The 23,499-nt window shown below is 42.8% G+C and overlaps 1 long non-coding RNA gene across 1 annotated transcript in view; it reads right to left on the reverse strand.

Annotated features, from left to right (window-relative positions):
* The window catches only part of LOC119953537, a 79,621-nt gene that overhangs the window by 11,685 nt on the left and 44,437 nt on the right, over positions 1 to 23,499 (reverse strand). Inside the window, exon 2 of the long non-coding RNA XR_005458040.1 lies at positions 9,297 to 9,396. This is a non-coding gene — a long non-coding RNA (uncharacterized LOC119953537). The remainder of the gene's footprint in view (positions 1 to 9,296; positions 9,397 to 23,499) is intronic.

Raw genomic sequence — 23,499 nt, forward strand, 5'->3', positions numbered from 1 at the left:
TCCACTCCACACCCCTCCCTTTACCTTGCAGCTCTCCAATTTTGTTCTCTCTTCAGATCCTTATCCAATTACCAACCACCTATGAATCTGCCTCCACCACACTCTTGAGTCGTGCATTCCAGATCCTAACCCCTCACTACATTAAAATGCTTTTCCCTCACTTTTCCATTTGTTCCTTTGCCAATCACCTTAAATCAGTGCCCTCTGGTTCTTGACCCTTCTGCTACATCCAGATCCCTCATCATTTTAAACACCACTATCAAATCTCCTCTTCTGAGAGTAACCCCCTGCTGAGTTATGATGAACCTTTTATAAAAGACTGGGTTGTCTCAATTGGAGTATTGTGTTCAATTCTGGGCATCGCACTATAGGAAGGATAAGGAACATTAGAGAGTGTGCAAATAAAAGTTCTGAAAATGATTCCAGGTGTGAAAATTAATCTGAGGGTTAATAAATTACTTCTACCACTCTCTTTCTTCCTTTGGTATTAGTCACTTCCACCTAAAGTGACTCCACATCCTCTGAGCCTAATTGTCCCTCAGAACTGTACTTATTTCTTCTCTTATTAGCAGAGGTACCCCACCACCATTTCCTTCCCACCTGTCTTTCTTAAAAGTCAAATAACCCTGAATATTGATTTCCTAACTTTGATATCCCTGCAACCATGTTTCAGTAATGGCAATCAGATCATACCCACTTACCCTAATTGTGCCATCAGTTTAGAACATAGAACAGTACAGCACAGAACAGGCCCTTCGGCCCTCAATGTTGTGCCGAGCCATGGTCACCCTACTCAAACCCACCTATCCACCCTATACCCGTAACCCAAGAACACCCCCCCTTAACCTTACTTTTTAGGACACTACGGGCAATTTAGCATGGCCAATCCACCTAACCCGCACATCTTTGCACTGTGGGAGGAAACCGGAGCACCCGGAGGAAACCCACGCATACACGGGGAGGACGTGCAGACTCCGCACAGACAGTGACCCAGCCGGGAATCGAACCTGGGACCCTGGAGCTGTGAAGCATTTATGCTAACCACCATGCTACCGCGCTGCTCCAGTTTATTTATTTTGTTTCTTATGCTGCATGCATTAAGATACAGAACTCTTCATTTTGTTTTTCTACCCCTTCTCCTTACACTAAGCCCATCTCTAGAGACAATAGAGCCACTGTTTTTGTGTCTTTTATTCCCAGGTCTTCCTCCTTTGCTTTCAGCTTTTTTGCATTTTATTTGTAACCCAGTTTCCATCTCCTCTAACTGTGTTCAGGTATACATTCCCCTGTCGTACTAGCTTAAAGCTCTCCATCAGTGCTCGCAAACACCCCAGCAAGGATATTGGTCCCATTCATGTTGAGGCATAACCCATCCAGTTTATACAGGTCCCAGGCTGGCCCCAGTGCCTCATGAATCGGAAAGCCATCCTCCTCCATCATCCTACGCTAGCCACACATTAACGTTACCTATCCTCCTATTTCTGCTCTTGTGAGTGTGGCACTGTGATTGCTATCTTGGAGGTTCTACCGTAAAAACACAATAGCACAATCCCAATCTATTGGGACATTTTTGGCAACTACCCGAAGAACTGTTCAAAGCCGATATAAAACCATATGAACATACATACATACACAATAGGAGCAGAAGTAGGCCACTTGTTGTCTTCAGCCTGCTCTGCCGTTCAATAAGAAGATGGCTGATATGATTCAAATTTCACATTCCCATCTACCCCAACAACCTTTGATTCCTTTGCCTAACAAGAATCTATCTATCTCCACCTGAAAAATATTCAATGGCCCTGCCTCCACCATCTTCTGAGGGAAAGAGTTCCAAAGGCGCACACCCCTCTAGGAGAAAAAAAAACTTATCTTTAAGTGAAACCCCTAATTTTAAAACTGTGTCCCAGTGATTTTGAGACTCACCCACAAGAGGAAACATCCTTTCCATGCACACATTTGTCAAGACCATATCAGCCATGATCGCATGGTGGAGCAGACTTGAAGGGTCCAATGGCTTAATTCTGTTTCTCTAGCTTATGGTCTTATATACTTCAATGTATACCTCACTCATCTAAACTCCAGTGGAATCAAGCCTGGTCTGTCCAACCTTTCCTCATAAGGCGACCTGCTAATTCCAGGCATCAATCGAGTAAAGCTCCTTTGATTCGCTGCCAACGCATTCACATCCTTCCTTAAATAAGGAGACCAAAACTGCACAGTACTCAAGGTGTGATCTCACCAATGTCCTGTACACATGAAGCATAACCTCCTTACTTTTATCTTCAATTCCTCCTGTAATAAAGGAAAGCATTCCAGGGACCTTCTAAATTACTTGCTGAACCTGCCTTTTTGTCACTCATGCACTGCACCTCGGAATTCTGCAGCCATTGTCCATTTAAGTAATTCTCCACTTTTTTATTCTTCCTGCCAAAGTGAACAACTTCATATTTTCCCACATTATACTCCAACTGCCCACTCACTCAACTCATCTATATCCATCCAAAACCTTCTTTGTGCTATACTTTCCCACCTATCTTTATGTCATCTGAAAATTTAGCTACCATGCCTTCGCTCCCTTCATCTAAGTTATTGATATAAATTGTAAAAACCTGAGGCCCCAGCACAAATCTCTGTGGGACTCAACTCGTCACATCCTGTCAATTGACAGAGACCCATTTATGTATACTCTGTTTTCTGCCAGCGAGACAATCCTGTCAATGCTAATATGTTACCCCCTACACCATGAATTTTTATTTTCTGCAGAAACCTTTGATGTGGCATCTTATCAAATGCTTTCTGGAAATCTAAGTACAGTACGTCTACAGGCTCCCCTCTATCCACAGCGCACGTTACTCCAACAATGTACTCCAATAAATTGATTAAACAGGATTTCCCTTTCACAAAACCATGCTGATTCTTTCTGATTACATTGAATTTTCTATGTGCCCAGCTATAATCGCCTTAGTAATTAATTCTAATACCTCCCCATGACAAGCATACTGGCCGATAATTTCTCATTTTCTGTCTCTCTCCTTTCTTGAATAGAGGGGCATTATCATTCTAATTACAGACAGATCAACATTTGTAATAAAGTATTGTTTTATTCTACTGCATCACAAACAATGAATATATTGGAATTGTCTAGTTCTACTACGGCAGGTGGTGTGCGTTAGACATTTGGCTTCACCTCTTGAATCTTAATTTGAATCTAGCTAGATTGATGCAATGATAGCACAATTTCAACTTTACGTAGAATATGCATAGCTTGAGGAAGTGAAAACAATATGCAAATACGGGGAGGAAGATATAACCCAGGAATCAGTTCTGACATCAAAGCTGTTTCATATTACCTATTGCTGCATATTCCTTTGTTACTCCAGAAATAAACTGCAAATCACTGTAAGCAAACTAAGTCACAGGTTTTTCGAGTCTGCATGGCTTAAAATCTGTTCGTGAAAGTTACCAAAGGGTGTTCAGATTGTCGCTGAGTCTTTTTTAAGGCAGAGCAGGATAGATTTTTGATAAATAATGGGATGAAAGGCTATCAGGGGTAGGCAGGAATGTGAGTTTGAGGTTACAACCAGAGCCGCGATGATCTCATTGAAAACAGGCTCGAGGGGCCGAGTGGCCGAACCTGCTACTAATTCGTATGTTTCCATTTTTCCAAACAAGTAATATGAATGAACAGGTAGAGAGCCTCGCTGAAATTCTCTGGCTATTGGGATTCTCTGTTCCTGCCAGCGGAGTTTGGTTTCCCGGCAGCGTGGGGTAGCTTCAATGGGAAATCCCATTGACAAGCGGCGCGGGTAGAGAATCCCGCTGCCAGCGAACCGCGCGCTGTCGAGAAACACGCGGCTGGAGGGAAATCCACTGTTGCCTTTCTCATAACACGAGAGTTTTACATCATGAGATGTAGACACGATGAAGGATGAACAGGTATTGTTTTCAGCTTCGGGGCGTGTTGATTCTAAGATGACACATTAAAAGCATCTTTTATATCATTTACAAAAATACATAGGCTGGGAATTTCCATATGGTTAGTAATATTCTCCCACCAGAGCTTTACGAAAGTGAGATGGAAACCTTTGTTTTGGGTAAGTGGGGTTTCTGTCACAGTTCTAGTCAAGTCTAGTCTATGCAGACATCTTCAACCTCTCTTTACAACAATCTGAAGTCCCTATCTGCTTCAAGAAGACAATCATCATTCCTGTACCAAAAAATGTCAAGCAGCATGCTCTAATCGTCCAGCGGCTCTGACATCCATCATCGCAAAGTGCTTTGAAAAGTTGGTCATGGCACAAATCAACTCCAGCCTCCTGGATTGCCTTGATCCACTACAGTTCGCCTACCACGTCCACAGCAGACGCCATATCTATGGCCCTGCACTCTACTGTGGAACACCTAGATTACTAAGTCACCTATGTCAGACTTCTATTTATCAACTACAGCTCAGCCTTCAATACCATCATTCCGACAAAACTCATCTCCAAACTCCGAAGCCTTGGCCTCGGCTCCTCCCTCTGTGACTGGATCCTGAACTTTCTAAACCACAGGCTACAATCAGTAAAGATAGGCAACAACACCTCCTCCGCGATCACCGGTGCCCCACAAGGTTGTGTCCTCAATCACCTAACTATACTCCTTATACACCTATGACCAGTGGCGGACTGGGTCTAAAAATATTGGTTGCCAGGAGACAAAGGGGGCCCCACTCACAATTACAATGCTATCATTTAATTTTCATAATGAATAAATAAAATTTTCAAAAAATACATATGGAAAAAAGGGTACAATTAAAATTTTTATGGAAAAAATGTGTATTTCTTAGTAATTACAGTGTACATGTACTGTACATATTATTGGCAGTAGATACCAAATGTAAATACAGAATGTTATAATTGAATTTTTTATTTATTTTTTTAATTTTAAGTAATTGGTTGATATTTTTAAATAGTTTATTGCACAATTTACACATTAACAGATAGTTCAAAAGCACAATAGAGCATTGCATGCAGTCCACTATATTAAGAGCAATTGTTTGTGTTCGCTAGATGATTGTGCGAATCTGCCAATAATTGCTTCTGCATCCAATTCATCTAACAATTCCTTTTCAATGGATAGCAACATGTATGATTCCAAATTCTCCTCAGATAGCGAATTACTTAACCTTGTCTTTATGATCTTTAGCTTTGAAAATGTCCTCTCACATTGGACTTGAGTAACTGATAGTGTGCAGATGACTTTATAAAGTTCATAAAGGTTATCATATGCCTTGTCATGAAGTCTGTTGGATGCCAGAATTTTTAGTACACACGATGGGCAAGTGCTGCAAATTTACAATTGTTGCAACTGGAATCCATATTCTCACCAGTTTGAAGCAAAAGAAAACAATTCCAATATTACTTGATCTTTGCTGATTTGTGGAAACAGCTTAATAATACCTTCCAATGCTTCATCTTCAAGGCCCTTCTCTGCAATAGTTTTAAACTTTGCTGGGTCCAAGCAGGACAAATCTTTATACAGCTGTTTGTGTTGTACAAAGCGTGATTCTAGTAACTGGACAATGCGATCCATTATTAGGTTAAACACATTTACTTGAAAATCAGCTAGAGAATCTGAGGAATTTCTTTCATCAACAATAAGCTCATCTGCCATTCTTTTCTTCTTCCTCTGCCTCTTAACTGGCAATGCTGTTTCCAACACATCAATTTCCAATGTTTGATTTTCATCCATATTCATCTGTGAAATCCTGTCATTACATTTATTTACAAATTCCAAAGCCTTGCTGTGAACGTTATCAAATGTTCTTGTCTGTTCCTTCAACTTTGTTGTAGCTGAATCTACCAAACTCCATGCAGTAAACATATCTAAACCACTTGTCTGTAGTTAACTTGATAACGGGGTTGTAGTTTCAAATATATACAAGTAAGTAAATGCTGTCAATATGGTTTCAAACTTTAGAAGACTTTGAAGTAAAACATTTGCTTCATGTTTTGCTTTTGCATCAAACTTTTCTGAATCTTGTATCATTGATAAGCATGTCAATAGATTTACGAAAGTACTGGCAGCGGCATCATCAAAATGTCCAAATATATTTGTTGCTGCATTGGATTTTCCTGACCATCTGGTCTCACCAATTAGCTTTAATCGTTTCATTTTTTTCTTGTCCTAGATGTTTTCCAACAACTTCTATCCATACAGCCATTCTCTTGTATGATGCTTTCACAAAAGTTGCTATATTCTGGAGCAAATTGAAAAAAGAAACTGCAGGCACACAACATGTTGTTGTTTCAGTTATCACCAAATTCAAGACTTGGGCATAGCACCATATATGAACATGTTGATCAGCCACATCAGCAATTTTACTTTGTAAACCATTATACTGGCCATGGTAGCCTGCAGCGCCATCTGTGCTATCAGTTAAACATTTTTGGGGGTCAATTTTAAGATGCTGTAATGTTTCAATCAATAGATCAAAAAGTCCCTGTCCTGTACCATCATTACTTGGCACAACTGAAAGTAGTCGCTCACAGATAATACCTTTAAGCACATACCGAATAATAATGCTAAACTGATCGATGGATGAATTATCTTGTGTTGAATCAACCTGAATAGAATAATATTTTGCTTGAGAAACTTCATGACTAATTCTTTCTTGTATCATATTCTTCATAATTTTGATTAACATGTTTATAGTTGTTTTACTCAGGTATGTAACAAGTCCACCACGGCCTTTACTTTGAGTCTTTCCTTGTTGCTCTAATCGTTTGATTCTTTGTTTAGACTTGTTTTGCACTGCAGAAACGTGAGCTGCCATAATGGGGTCATATTTTGCCATAAACTGCACTGTAGCTAAAAAATTGCCATGATTCAGAACCTCATTATCTAGAGTGTAGGCCGATTCATTTCTGTGAGAAGAGGAGACAATCCACTGTCCAATGTTCACACCAGCAAGCAACTGAGACAACTGTTGAAACTTAGAAGTTTGGTCCGACTATAGTAAGACATTAAGAATGGTCCCACGACCAAAGTTAAATGTCCAGTTTCATACCAGTGTAGTGTTACAAGTTGCAACCCTTTGAGTTTACCGATCATGGTCTATCACTTCAATATCTTTGACCTCATGATTCACGGTAAAAGGTACCGCTTCTCCTTTTCGGTGACCTCACGACCCTATGTACTGCTTGATATCCTTTCAAGTTGCCGACCATCTTAAATCACGAACTGTAACTTTATCTTTAAATTCGCACACTCTTGCTGAAAACGTGGATTTCCAACTATGTCCAACCCGGGTGAACCAGCCCCCCCCCCCCACCCCCCCCCCCCCCCCCCCACCCCCTCCACTCCTTTTCACATCCGTTTAACACTGCTTCGTTCCTTCATACACTGAGTGATTATTTGTTTGTTTCTTTATTGCATTTTTATTTTGTATTGCTCTTTTTAAAAACAATTATATTTTATTAAGTTAGAATACAAATCTCAGGAAAGAAGTTGGAGATTTATTTATCTAATTAATTATAATTTTTAAGGGCCCTTCAGTGATTCACGGGCCCCTTCTTGGCTCTCCAGGCCCCGGACCGATGTACCGGCTGAACCAAGACTACTGCTTGATATCCTTTGAAGTTGCCGACCATCTCAAATCACGAATTGTAACTTTATCTTTAAATTCACACACTCTTGCTGAAAACATGGAATTTCCTTAATTATACCCGACCCGGGCCCCCCTATTCCACATCCTTCTACTACCTCCCCTGCTTCGTTCCTTTTCATGCACTGCTTATTTGTGGCCTGTTCTCTTTTTTTTCTTATTCCTTTTTATTACTAAAACAGTTGTCTGTGTTTGTTTCTTTATTGCATTTTTATTTGATATGGGGGCCCACTTCATCAGGGGCCCACTTGCCATCGGGCAAGCTGACACTCTGGCCAGTCCACCACTGCCTATGACTGTGTGGCCAAATTCCCCTCAACTCGATTTTCAAATTTGCTGAAGACACCACCGTAGTGGGTCGGATTTCAAACAATGGCAAGACAGAGTACAGGAATGAGATAGAGAATCTGGTGCGGCGACAATAATCTCTCCGTCAATGTCAACAAAACGAAGGCGATTGTAATCAACTTCAGAAAGCGTAGTGGAGAACATGCCCCTACATCAATGGGAACAAAGTAGAAAGAGTCGAGAGCTTCAAGTTTTTAGGTGTACTGATCACCAATAGCCTGTCCTGGTCCCCCCCCATGCCGACACTCTAGTTAAGAAAGCCCACCAACTAACCTACTTTCTCAGAAGACTAGGAAATTTGGCATGTCAGCTACGACCCTCCCCAACTTCTACAGATGCACCATAGAAAGCATTCTTTCTGGTTGTATCATAGCTTGGTATGGAGCCTGCTCGGCCTAAGACCGCAGGAAACTACAAAAGGTTGTGAATGTAGCCCAATCCATCACACAAATCAGCCTCCCATCTATTGACTCTATCTATAATTAAGGACAGTAAGAAGTCTTACAATACCAAGTTAAAGTCCAACAGGTTTGTTTCAAACACTAGCTGCTCCTTCCTCATAATTAAGGACCCCACGCACCCCGGACATACTTTCTTCCACCTTCTTCCATCAGGAAAAAGATACCAACGTTTGAGGTCACAGCCGCAGTGAATTTTGAATTCAATTTCTGTGAATTTGGCAGGAGTTGGTTTAGCTCAGTGGGCTAAACAGCAGGTTTGTGATGCGGAACAAGGCCAGCAGCGCAGGTTCAATTTCCGTACAAGCTGAGAATTCTGAATTCAAGTTCTGTGTACCCGAACAGGCACGGGAATATGGCGACCAGGGGCTTTTCACAGTAACTTCATTGCAGTGTTAATGTAAGTCTACTTGTGACAATAAAAAGAGTGTTATTATTAGAATTAACTATTTTTAACATTTGAGTAACAGCATATTGTCAGAATTAAATTTGATTCCAAATGTATCTCTTGAAAGAAATAAAGTCTAAATTGTACGACCGTTGGCTGTCTTTCTGTGTTACAGCCGGAGAAATGTTTGATTCTGCAGTATTACTTTTCAATCTGCTTCACCGGCTCACATCCTTTTCCCTCTCACTAAAGTTGCCTTTCAAAGTGCTCTAGTTACGTTGTCATTCTGAAACTTGGCAACAGCAAGGCTGGTGTACTTTATGACATAATGCTCTAATCTTCAGTGTCCATTGTGGATAGTCAATGGAGCAATTAATAAACAATCAAAAGCAAAAGTGTCAACATCCGTAATTTAGTTTTTGTTGTAAATTGCTCTTCGTTGCTAAGTACTTACAATTGTTTCTCGTTCACCTTAAGATTCATTCGGTTATGGAAATTTCCTGGACCATTACAGTACTCACTGGGTAAAAGAAAATTACTGCGGATGCTGGAATCTGAAATGAAAGAGAAAATGCTGGTAAATCTCAGCAGGTCTGGCAGCATCTGTCGGGAGAGAAGAGAGCTAACGTTTCGAGTCCGATGACTCTTTGTCAAAATCCAGGGAAATCTTATGAAACACTCTGATACACCTTCATTTGAAACAGAATGGTTGGGACATTGTTTAACATTTGTGTCGACACAATTGTGACTTTCCTCTGCTGATTTTTTTGTACACAAGCCATTGTCACTTAAGCGTGGGATTTCCAAATATCTTTGTACACTGCAAATTCCACAGCTCACCATTTCCCATTTGGGAACGATAAATTCAAATTGACCAGGAGGGGCAGCAAACCAGAGATGTTAAATGGAATAACGAGTCAACTTGGAGTCAGGCCCATCGCTAGGTTACATTGCAAGGGCATGGCAGCACAGATTAAAACATTTTGACATGGACTTTGCTTATGGTGACATGCAGATAGGAAGAAAATAAGGTGATTACCCAAGACAGTTTTAAAATTTTGTTTACTTAAAGGAATTAATGGTAAAAAAAATCAAAAACACCAATGGAAAAAAATGATAGATGTCAATTACTGAGATGGATCCATACAGTAGTTAACTAATAAACTCTGTTTGTAGCTTAAAACTTCAAATTTACCTTTTTCCCCAAAATAAAATGATTGTTGACTTATTCAATTGACACAATATTTTTAAACTGGAGTTTTATTATATATCTATATCATGAAATGAGGCATGCTTTATATAATTGGAATCAAAAATCACACAACTAATTAGAATTGATTACTGATGTCAAAATGTTCTTAGTCAAAGCAGATCTATTCATATAAAAATATGACTCATTTCAGCTGATAAATCAGTGTAAATGTTGAAACTGTAAGGTTTTATACTTTTGGTTATAATCACCATTATAGAAAGCGCATGTTTGAGAATTTTGGAAATAGTAACAATTCTTCACCTTTATCTAGGATCAGGAATTACAATTTGCTGTAATTTACCAATTGTGGAAAAAATGTTGTTAAATGCTAATAATTTTTCTTCTTCCACTTAAGGAATCAAAGCTGTGTTTTACAGAGTGATGCACAGAGCAGGGAGCAAACTTTAGGTTGCAGAGGGGGTATTAATTTCCTCCAAACAAATGGTGTAGCTATGGAAACTTATATGGGTGCTGGCTATGTCTGCCTTTTCGTGGGATACATGGAAAATTCTTTGTTGTTGTGCAACTATTCTTCTTTTTCGGGCATGTTGATGACTGTATCTGTGCTGTTTTCTTTCTTGCCTCAAATTGTAGAATCTAACCAATTTTCCTTCCAATTATCACTCCTCCCTTAGTTTCATGAGGCCCTTGCTGACACTTCCCTGCCTCAACTTCTCTGTCTCCACTGCTGCACAAAGGCAGTTGATCAATATCTATTCCACATCCACTGACTCATATAATTAACATGATCACATTTCATGTTCCAAAAGGACTATATTCCATTCTCCCAATTTGCCCATCTCCATCGTATCTGCGCTGACAATGCCAAATTCCGTACCAGTGCTTCTGATGTGTCTTCCTTTTTTCTCTACCACCATGGTTGGCACGGCCCTCAACCGTGTCTGTCCAATTTCCCACACTTCGTATCCCTTGTGCTCTGTTCCAGAACCACAACAGGCTTCCTGTTGTCCTTATGAAAGACACTACCAGCCTCTACATACAAGGGATTAGTTTCTGGAATTTCCATCACCTTCAGTGGGATGCGCCTCCAAAAACAGCTTCCCCTCCTCTTTCAGCAAAGGAACCATTTGCTCCCCGATACCCTGGTCCACTCTTCAATCATCCGCAACCCCCCCCCCCCCCCCCCTCCACTTCCATGAAAAACCTGCCCTTTTACCTCCTCCATTTACATTGTTCAGGCGCACGAACCAGCCTTCCAGGTTCACTTGCACTTGTTAAAATTTGGTATACTCATGATGCAGTTTTGTCCGTAATAAGAGAGCAGCACAGATGCAATTTAGAACACTTCCATTCGGTGCACAAGTGCGACATCGAGCTTCCAGACTCTTGCCATTTCAATTCTCTATTTCTGTCTCACTCTGACCTCTCTGCACTTGACCGCCTCCTACACTAATGCTTCTCAAACTTTTCCCACTATGACCCCATTCCTGAAAACTAGCACGACTCCTGAGTGGGGGTGTTTAGTAAACCACAAAGAGAGCCCACGCCGAATTACATAGAACATAGAACAGTACAGCACAGAACAGGCCCTTCGGCCCTCAATGTTGTGCCGAGCCATGATCACCCCACTCAAACCCACGTGTCCACCCTATACCCATAACCCAACAACCCCACCCCCCTTAACCTTACTTTTATTAGGACACTACGGGCAATTTAGCATGGCCAATCCACCTAACCCGCACATCTTTGGACTGTGGGAGCAGCACCGGCCCTAGGGTTGCTGGCGCCCCCGGCAAGCTAACTTCGGCGCCCTTGGGGGGCGGGGCCGAGGGGGGGGGGGGCCGAGGGGGGGCGGACCCGAAGGGGGGGCGGACCCGAGGGCGGGGTGGGGGGGCGGACCCGGGGGGGGGGGGGGGGGGGACCAGGTGGGGGGGGCGGGGGGGGGGGGGGGGGGGGCGGGGGGGGGGGGGCGGGGGGGGCCCGAGGGGGGGGTCCGGGGGGCCCAGGGCGGCCACCACGCATGCGCTGGTTGGCACCGGCCCAACTGCGCATGCGCGGAAACCGAGTCTCTGGCGCCCCCTAGCACATGGCGCCCCGGGCGACTGCCCGAGTTGCCGGTGCCTTGAGCCGGCCCTGTGTGGGAGGAAACCGGAGCACCCGGAGGAAACCCACGCACACAGGGGGAGGACGTGCAGACTCCACACAGACAGTGACCCAGCCGGGAATCGAACCTGGGATCCTGGAGCTGTGAAGCATTTATGCTAACCACCATGCTACCGTGCTGCCCCAAATTGTAGAATTGTAGAAAGGAATAAAGTTTCATTACAATTATTATTATTTACAAGGCATGGAAGTTCCCAGCCAGGTCTCTCCTCTATGTTGGTATCCAAATGCCGACTTTATACAGAAGTTTAGCCACACATGGTTCAGGGTTCCCCATCTCCTTGAACGGTTCAATAAGATGGTTGAGAGCAGCACGGTGGCACAGTGGGTTAACCCTGCTGCCTCATGGCGCCGAGGTCCCAGGTTCGATCCCAACTCTGGGTCACTGTCCATGTGGAGTTTGCACATTCTCCCCGTGTTTGCGTGGGTTTGGCCCCCACAACCCAAAGATGTGCAGGCTAGGTGGATTGGCCACGCCAAATTGCCATTTCATTGGAAAAATGAATTGGGTACTCTAAATTTATAAAAAATAAAATAAAATTTAAAAAAATAAAAAAAATAAAATGTTTGAGGGCTGAATCTACTTGGCTTGATTTGAGGAACACAGAACAAGCTGTTGTAACATAGCAATCCAAGCAGTAAGAGGGAGAAAGAAGAGAAAATTGGATGGCAAATTTCAAGGGCATGTAGGACAAAAAGAGATTTGTAATAGAACATAGAACATAGAATGATACAGCGCAGTACAGGCCCTTCGGCCCTCGATGTTGCACCGACATGGAAAAAAAACTAAAGGCCATCTAACCTACACTATGCCCTTATAATCCATATGCTTATCCAATAAATTTTTAAATGCCCTCAATGTTGGTGAGTTCACTACTGTTGCAGGTAGGGCATTCCACGGCCTCACCACTCTTTGCGTAAAAAACCCACCTCTGACCTCTGTCCTATATCTATTACCCCTCAATTTAAGGCTATGTCCCCTCGTGCTAGCCACCTCCATCCGCGGGAGAAGGCTCTCGCTGTCCACCCTATCTAACCCTCTGATCATTTTGTAGGCCTCTATTAAGTCACCTCTTAACCTTCTTCTCTCTAACGAAAACAACCTCAAGTCCATCAGCCTTTCCTCATAAGATTTTCCCTCCATACCAGGCAACATCCTGGTAAATCTCCTCTGCACCCGTTCCAAAGCTTCCACGTCCTTCCTATAATGAGGCGACCAGAACTGTATGCAATACTCCAAATGCGGCCGTACTAGAGTTTTGTACAACTGCAACATGACCTCATGGCTCCGGAACTCAATCCCTCTACCAATAAAGGCCAACACACCATAAACCTTCTTCACAACCCTATCAACCTGGGTGGCAACTTTCAGGGATCTATGTACATGGACACCGAGATCCCTCTGCTCATCCACACTACCAAGCATTTTACCATTAGCCAAATATTCTGCATTCCTGTTATTCTTTCCAAAGTGAATCACCTCACACTTCTCCACATTAAACTCCATTTGCCACCTCTCAGCCCAGCTCTGCAGCTTATCTATGTCCCTCTGTAACCTGCAACATCTTTCCGCACTGTCTACAACTCCACCGACTTTAGTGTCGTCTGCAAATTTACTCACCCATCCTTCTGCGCCCTCCTCTAGGTCATTTATAAAAATGACAAACAGCAACGGCCCCAGAACAGATCCTTGTGGTACGCCACTCGTAACTGAACTCCATTCTGAACATTTCCCATCAACTACCACTCTCTGTCTTCTTTCAACTAGCCAATTTCTGATCCACATCTCTAAATCACCCTCAATCCCCAGCCTCCGTATTTTCTGCAATAGCCGACCGTGGGGAACCTTATCAAACGCTTTACTGAAATCCATATACACCACATCAACTGCTCTACCCTCGTCTACCTGTTCAGTCACCTTCTCAAAGAACTCGATAAGGTTTGTGAGGCATGACCTACCCTTCACAAAACCATGCTGACTATCCCTAATCATATTATTCCTATCTAGATGATTATAAATCGTATCTTTTATAATCCTCTCCAAGACTTTACCCACCACAGACGTTAGGCTCACCGGCCTATAGTTACCGGGGTTATCTCTACTCCCCTTCTTGAACAAAGGGACCACATTTGCTATCCTCCAGTCCTCTGGCACTATTCCTGTAGCCAATGATGACCTAAAAATCAAAGCCAAAGGCTCAGCAATCTCTTCCCTGGCTTCCCAGAGAATCCTAGGATAAATCCCATCAGGCCCCGGGGACTTATCTATTTTCACCTTGTCCAGAATTGCCAACACTTCTTCCCTACGCACCTCAATGCCATCTATTCTAATAGCCTGGGTCTCAGCATTCTCCTCCACAATATTATCTTTTTCTTGAGTGAATACTGACGAAAAGTATTCATTTAGTATCTCGCTTATCTCCTCAGCCTCCACACACAACTTCTCACCACTGTCCTTGACTGGCCCTATTCTTACCCTCGTCATTCTTTTATTCCTGACATACCTATAGAAAGCTTTTGGGTTTTCCTTGATCCTACCTGCCAAAGACTTCTCATGTCCCCTCCTTGCTCGTCTCAGCTCTCTCTTTAGATCCTTCCTCGCTTCCTTGTAACTATCAAGCGCCCCAACTGAAACTTCACGCCTCATCTTCACATAGGCCTCCTTCTTCCTCTTAACAAGAGATTCCACTTCTTTGGTAAACCACGGTTCCCTCGCTCTACCCATTCCTCCCTGCCTGACTGGTACGTACTTATCAAGAGCATGCAATAGCTGTTCCTTGAACAAGCTCCACATATCCAGTGTGCCCAACCCTTGCAGCCTACTTCTCCAACCTACACATCCTAAGTCATGTCTAATGGCATCATAATTGCCCTTCCCCCAGCTATAACTCTTGCCCTGTGGGGTATACTTATCCCTTTCCATCACTAACGTAAAGGTCACCGAATTGTGGTCACTGTTTCCAAAGTGCTCACCTACCTCCAGATCTAACACCTGGCCTGGTTCATTACCCAAAACCAAATCCAATGTGGCCTCGCCTCTTGTTGGTCTGTCAACATATTGTGTCAGGAAACCCTCCTGCACACATTGTACAAAGAACGATCCATCTAATGTACTCGAACTATATCTTTTCCAGTCAATATTTGGAAAGTTAAAGTTTCCCATAACAACTACCCTGTTACTTTCGCTCTTTTCCAGAATCATCTTCGTCATCCTTTCCTCTACATCCCTAGAACTATTAGGTGGCCTTTAGAAAACTCCCAACAGGGTGACCTCTCCTTTCCTGTTTCTAAACTCAGCCCATACTACCTCGGAAGAAGAGTCCCCATCTAGCATCCTTTCCGCCACTGTAATACTGTCCTTGACTAGCAGCGCCACACCTCCCCCCCTTTTGCCCCCTTCTCTGAGCTTACTAAAACACCTAAACCCCGGAACCTGCAACAACCATTCCTGTCCCTGCTCTATCCATGTCTCTGAAATGGCCACAACATCGAAGTCCCAGGTACCAACCCAAGGGGGGGGTTTAAACTAACCCTAACCCTAACCCCCCAAGATTATATGAAGGTTATACTAAAAGAGGAGTTATGAACAAAATAGTAATAGATAGACCAGGTGTACAGAAAGGATTAGCATTACTAAAGGTTGGTAGTACAAAAAGGATTAGCATTACAAAAGGTTGATAAGTAACCTGGTCCAGATGGAATACATCCTAAGTTGTTGAAAGAACCAATGGTAGAAATAGTAGAGTAATTGGTCACAATCTTTCAATCCTTAACAGATATGTATAGATATAGATATGAATATAGAGGGTTCAAGAGTTGAGTAAGTTAAGATCATGAATCAAAAAAGGGGAGAGAGGTTAACAGGGAAACTACAAAATAAAGTTTCATTTGGAAACGCATGGGTTAATGAAGAGGAAGCAGCATTGTATTTGTTCAAGACAAATCGAATCTGACTAACCTGATTGAATTCTTAAATGAGATACAGGGGAGGCTGATGAAGGTAGTGCAGACTATTTTGGAAGGCATTCAACAAGGTGTCACACTGGAGGCTTATTAATAAGAATGGAAGCCCATCAAATTATAAGAATTAAGGCGGTATCGATACAAAATTGGCAGTCTCAGGATGCCGAGGGTGAATGAATTATTTTAGACTGAGTTGTTTGCAGTTATGTCCCTTAAAGAGCATTATTGGGTCCATTACTCTTATTTTTTTATCAACGACGCAGAATAAAATTTACAGATTAAACAAAGCTTTGCAAAATAGTGGATCAGTAATAAGAATAGTTTTAGCTTTCAAGATGACATAGACAGGATGGGAAAATGGTCAGAAACACGGCAGATGAAGTTCAATGTGGAGGAGTGTGAAATGATTCACTTTAGGAGAATTAATATAGAAAGACAGCGTACTGCAAATGTCATGATTTTGATAAGTGTTGAGAAGCAATGAAGCCTTGGTGTTCATATCCACAAATCCTTAAAGGGGACAGAGAAATTTGATAAGGTGATTTAAAAAGAACACTTGGTTTTATAAATACAGAAATAGAATATAAAATCCAAGGAGATTAATCTAGAACCTTATAAATCATTGGTTTGGACTGAGCTTGGAACAGTGTAGTTAATTCTGGGCACTATACTACAGGAATTATGTAAAGGCCTTAGAAAGAAGACAGAAACCCGTTTACCAGAATTTTATCAGGGAGAAGGACTTCAGGTATGAGGGAAAATTGAGAAAGTTAGGACAGCTCTCCTTGAACAGTGAAGGTCAAGAGGTGACCTTATTGAGGATTTCAAGATGAAATGAAAATTGCTTATTGTCACAAGTAGGCTTCAAATGAAGTTACTGTGAAAAGCCCCTAGACGCCATATTCCGGCGCCTGTTCAGGGAGGCTGTTACGGGAATCGCTGGAGATTTGGCGGGGGCGGGAATCGCGCCACGCCGGTCAGCGGCCTCCCCCCGGCGATTCTCTGGCCCGCGATTGGCTGAGTTCCCGCCTGTTTTTGCCGGGTCTCGCCGGCGTAAATCAGGGAAGGTCCCTACCGGCGGGACCCAGCTCTGTGGCCGGCCTCCGGGGTCCTCGGGGGGAGGGGAGGGCGAAGGGCGGTCTGGCCCTGGGAGGTGCCCCCACGGTGGCCTGCCCGCGGTCAGGGCTCACCGATCCGTGGGCGGGCCTGTGCCGTGGGGGCACTCTATTCATACGCGCCGGCCGTGTAAGCCTGCGAAATGGCCAGCGCATGCGTGGACTCACGCCGGCCGACGGAGTCCCTTCGGCCCCGGCTGGCACGGCGCCAAAGGCCTTCCACGCCAGGCAGCGGGGTGCAAACCACTCAGGCGCCGTCCTAGCCCCTGAAGGTGCGGAATTTGGGGCAGCCCACGTCGGAGTGGTTCCCGTCTCTCCACTGCGCCATTTCTGCCCGCCTCGCCAATTCCCAGAGAATCCCGCCCCATATATTCACAATCATGGGCAAAATATCTAGAGGGGTGTTGAGATAACTTTTTAATCAGAATTGCTGGGATATGGAATTCTCAAGTTGGCAATTCGGTGAAAGTTGATTCCATAAGTAATTTTAAAAGGGAACTGGACAAATCCTTGAGGATGAGGAACTTACAAGGATACAGGGAAAAGCATGGTTCTAAGCATGATAGCTCTTTCAAAGAGCTGGCACAGGCTTGATGGGCCAAATGGCATCTTTCTGTGCTGTAAATATCTGTGATTCTATGCCTTGCACTATCATCCATGTTGCCATTTAATCACTCCCTATCTTGCCCTGTGTCAGAGATTTTCCCTTTCATTCTTTCCTCCTATTACACGGGTGTGTTGATGTCAAATTGTAAATTTAAATTTAATCTCCTGGACTTACAAATGGAACTTTTTTAAAAGGCAATTTCAACTGTTAAAATAAAGACATTAACTGAAGTTGGCTGACAGTTCACCTGACATGTAGACAACTTCAAGTTGGTCAAGACTGGAAGTTTCCAACGTGGATTACAATTAGGACATATCTAAGCAAACCTCCTGTGGAATGTCAAGCCTGCTGATGTCAAGGATTACTTGAAAGATGGACTCAAACTTATAATAGATGTCACCATTTGCATTATTATAAAAGTCCATCAGGTAGAGTTGAAAAGCCTACAGAGACAATGGATATGTTGGGGGTGTTGATGTGTTCTTCTGATCTCAAGAGAGGGATGAAAGGGTTATTCAGAAGTGATGACTTGACATTTTTTAAAATAATCGCTTAGGCGGTAACACAACAGCGAAGATCTGTCCAGACATGAGCTAATCAAATATCTTCTGTGGAATACTGAAATCATTATCAGGAGAGAGGTCATGTGATTGGGATTACCATTTTGAAATATCTTCTATTACAACTCCACTGGTTGCTTTTAAAAGCTCTAGAGAAGAAACAGCTGAAGGCAACAACAAGGTTTCTACCCGTCTCTTTTTCTTCAACTAAAGTGAAATCGTGCTGCCTACAACACACGGGGAACAACAGACAGAAGAATTCTGAAGAAGACTTCAAATTCCAAAGTAGCATTCCTCGGGAATAAGCAAGGACAGCTGTTCAAAGAACTGCCTCAACCATGAACAATAGCAAAGGACTTGTTATTTCTTTGCCTTTTAGCATTGGATCTTAATTTGACCAAAAGCTAGGCTCTTCAACTTTCTAACTTGTAATTTTGCATGCTTGTTTGTGTGTGTATGTGTGTCGCAATGTATGGGACATGTGTTGACCTTTTTTAACATTATAATATCTTTGTCAGAGTGAGTTTTAATAATAAAACTAATTCTTTACTTGTTAACTCAAGATATCTGGCTGGCTTATTTCTTATAGCTTTACATACGGTTAAGTGTATATTGGATTGAAAAAGTAAATCATACATATTTTTAAAAACTCAAACTCAACTTCAGGTGTGGAAAAGAGAGGAATTTATTCACTTCTCCCTTCCTCATTTGCCTGCCTCTATACTTGTTTCAAAAGTTGTTACATCTCTAACTTTTGCCAGTTCTGATGAAAGATCATCGGCCTGAAACCGATGACCCAAATCTTCCTGGCCAAGACTTTACCACCCCTCCTCTCTGTCGGGAGATTACATCCCTGCAAAGTAAACAGCAATTTAAATGGTGTGCCACATCCTCCGCAGGAGACATGCTGTGGCAGGGTGGTAAAATCCTGGCACTGGTCTTCAGATTGTCGTTAGGATCTACGGAGATGCATTACAACACCCTGCGGAGGTCCTGACGCACAGACATGCATGGGAATTGTCTGAGACTTTTAACCTTCTGCTGGGATGATTCACCAATGCCAGGGACCCTGCACAAATGTCTCTCACTCTGAGCTTAAAGCAGAAACCTGGGCCAAATAGACGTGACTGACCTGCTTATTCATCCTGGAAATATTGGACAGTTTAGTAACTGGTCTAACCAGCTGTGTAACTCAACTGAGAATCAAAACCAATCCCCCACCCCCAATTATCCCAATCAATTAGCCACAAAACCCATCTCCATATCAAATAAAGGGTCACACTGTTAAAATTGTGAATTAATTCTGTCCGTCTCCCCAACACCCTCCACCACCCGGGAGGCTAACCCATAAATGCCAGAAACAAAGCTTGCCTAATCAGCACAATTACTGCAGGTAGATGACAAAACTATTACACATAATGCATTACTCTTTTTATTTATGAAGGTGGGTCCCTTGAAGAACAATCAAGCTAACTGTTCATTACTATTCAATTACTGTTTAATAGAGAATTGGAGAAAGCAAAAAAAATGCTAATCATTGTCAGGCTTCTGGTCAGAAGCACTAAACCTTAATAAAAGTATTTTTCACATTGGTGAAAAACAATTATGTCGAGCTCGAACTGTAACACTTTGGAATGACAGTGATGGATACACATAATACAAACACATATTATACTACCATATAATATACCTGGAGAACATGATTGGTTCTAATTATCAATCGGTATCATGGTTGATTTCTAGTCAATGTGCGTCCTCAATAGTGGGCCTAATTTATATTTTGTTTTTTTCCAACTTGTTCATTTTGCAATTCCCTAAGTGTTTTGGTAGAGTGTGACAGAGTCAGTTGATTTCATTGCGTGAGTTTCGGGCTGCGTGGTGTTGAAGTGGTGTTACATTTCAACTGGATTGCTGCAAAGAGGCAGAATTTTCCATATAATCGCATTCCCTCCTTAAAATTAGGATTAACTTGAGTTAAACGGAAAACATTGACACTGCTTAGACTGACCATAAACTAATTCACACAAAGAACTGGATTTGCTGTTTGACATTCCAGCGGATCCTCCCTACCATCATATCTGACAGGTAGTCACAGTCAGGTTCAGCTCTGCATTAGTAGCTGTGGGACCGAGAGACAAATTCCAGAGAAGACGACATATGCTGAGGAACCTAGCAAAGTAAGATGGATAATGGTATAAAGTACATGACCCAAGATTGCATTCCACAATGTGCTGTGCACCAACTTACTCTTCACCTTAATTGTTCATCCATTCCATGCCCGTATGGATTTGAGACCTTCTTTTTATAGCGTCTCATACTTAGCCATACTTCAAATACAAGTCTATTCAAAAATGCATTGTAAGCTTGGGCAAAGTCACTCTTTCCAGTGACTGCACATGTCAGATCATTGTAACAATGCCCCAGCTACATGATACATGGCTGACAACTAAAATGGTCCACAGATTAGGAAACTGTCTGTCACTCTATTATATACAATCCTACTTCTGCTCATGCACAACAGCACAATGCAAGGGAACTGATCAAAGCAGGAAAATGGCTCAGGATCCACAAACCCTTGACTCCCCTGGGTCTCCATGCATACGTGAGAATAGGAAAAATAATGGAAGGTGATGCCACGTTGTCTTTCTCACAGCCAGAAGCAGTATCATCTTGCCCAAATATTTTGCCACATTTCACGCATACTGTCAGATAGACATTATGATACAAATTTAATTCTAAAAAATAAGATGTAAGAAATCGGAGCAAGGAGGGGTGGCACGGTGGCGCAGTGGTTAGCACTGCTGTCTCATGGCACCGAGGACCCGTGTTCGACCCTGGCCCCGTTCACTATCCGTGTGGAGTTTGCACATTCTGCCTGTGTCTGCGTGGGTCTCACCCCCACAACCCAAAGACGTGCTGGGTGGGTGGATTGGCCACGCTAAATTGCCCTTTAATTGGAAAAAAAGATTTGGGTACTCTAAATTAATTTTTAAAAAGAAGATAAGTGTCTATGATCAGTGAACTGGATTTGGGGGGGTGGAATGATTGTAGATCATGAGCTAGTTGTCAGAGGTCAGGGGGCAGAGGCCACCAGGGGGTGGTAGGAGATCAGGGGGGGTCTGAGTTAGGTGGTTCAGAGGGGTTCAGATGTTGGGGGGGGGTGGGAAGTCTGGTGTGTTGGTGCCCAAAGTGCAGCACCAACTGATGGAAGCAGACAAACTGAATACTTACAGCCAGGTTGATTTACTTTTATTCTGCTTTTATTATTACTCAGACGTCAGCTATGTGTTTATTGAAACAGTTACATAAATTTCAGGGCTCACATTCTGAATAAAAAATATGCTACCTGCTGAGTGAGAGTGTGTATGGCTGTGAGCTTTCAAACTCTGGTCTCATACAGCAAATGTTGATCCCGGAGTTCTCGCTCTTGAACCTCAGAAGTACCTCCTATTTGATCATGTTTTTGATTGAAGGTTAGAGCATCATTCATGCTTGAGAGTGCCTTGCTCTCGCTGTTCCAAAAAAAGGCATTATCAATGAAATGTTCAGTTGCAAGTTGTTGTTCTCTGGTTCCCACGAAAGTCATTCTGCAAAGAGGCAGTTTTTTCACACAAGAAACCCATTGGTCTCTTTTCCCACCATGCATCACAGCACAATGTTAGCCATCTTTCTCACTCAGCACTCTCCCATTTTTGATCCACTGAATCGGGTGAAGGGGATCGCAAAAAACATTAGCCAGTTCATTCCATCAGGCAGGCTTTGAAGTTCAAGCTGCGTTACAACTAATCATAACTACTTAAAGCAATTACATTAATGTGTATATATATAGAATTATTCATTGGCATATAATTTTTCCATTACTCGTTCCCGCTTTTGCAAAAACAGTTCCATCTCTAATTTCTTTTCCATCTTAACTTTCCAGTACTTTAACATAATCATAATGTACAATAAAATAATAAGCATACAATATCGTTCATTCCCATGGCAAAAAGCCCTATATTTGCTCCCTAGTTCTTAATATGATCCCACCAGCTGGTTTCTTTAATTTCATTTATATCAGCTTTGATTAAACTTACTTCTTGTAATACTTTCTGATATGTCATTTGAGCATATTTAAGGTGCTTTTGAATATTCCTGGCAACAGTTGTATACACTTGTCACATAATTTTCCCAATAATTCTTAAATTCAGATTTAGTTTCCTTAATATACTTTTCACTTGTCCTGCTTTTTCATCTAGATTTGCAAGTTTAAAGTGTTAACAGTAGTCATTCCTGTACTGTACAGATTTTTCGCATCGTTTACCACACTCCTCTTTCTTCTACTCTTTTTCTCATCATATTTCCTACCTCTTGGTCTAACAATACTTTTATCTGTTGGTTATATAATCTCTTGATTTGAATAGGACACCAATCCCCGGAAGCCCTATTTTTACAATATTTAAAACTACTGGTACTAAGTCATGGTTTAGATCAGGCGATAGTTGTGTGGGGCAGGGAGGCCGGATGTCAAGAGCATCAGAGATGTGCGGGGTTGGAGTGAGTGGACGGGGTTGAGGTTCTGGGTTTGGATGTCATGTCATCAGGTCAGTGCTCAGTGGGGGGGAGGAATGGGTTGGGGACTTTTTGTCAGGGGTTGAAGTCCCGGGGGTGGGGGGTGGGGGGGGGGGGGGGGGGGTGGTACAGTCTTGTGGTTCGGAGTGGTTTTAATCCTTCTAACCTTTCTGTGGGTAATTATTCATCCAGCACAGGGCAATTGACTAGGAGTAGTTTTCACCTCTGGGCAATCGCTGTGAAAACCTTGGCCAGGATTTTCCGAGCCTGCTCCGGCTCGGAGAATCAGAGTTGACACCGAGTCGGCCGGCGACGCCAGTCCAACGCCGGGACGCAATTCTCCGGCAACTGGAGAATCGCCGCCAGCCGTGCGCTCGATCGACGCAGCACCAGTCGGGGGCCGTTGAAAGAGGCCCCTGCGGCGAATTCTCCGTGGTCAACCAGCCAAGTTCCCGCCGTGTGGTTCTAACATGGTTCCCCCCGGT

Source organism: Scyliorhinus canicula, chromosome 18 (assembly GCF_902713615.1).
Source record: "Scyliorhinus canicula chromosome 18, sScyCan1.1, whole genome shotgun sequence".
NCBI classification, from domain to species: domain Eukaryota; kingdom Metazoa; phylum Chordata; class Chondrichthyes; order Carcharhiniformes; family Scyliorhinidae; genus Scyliorhinus; species Scyliorhinus canicula.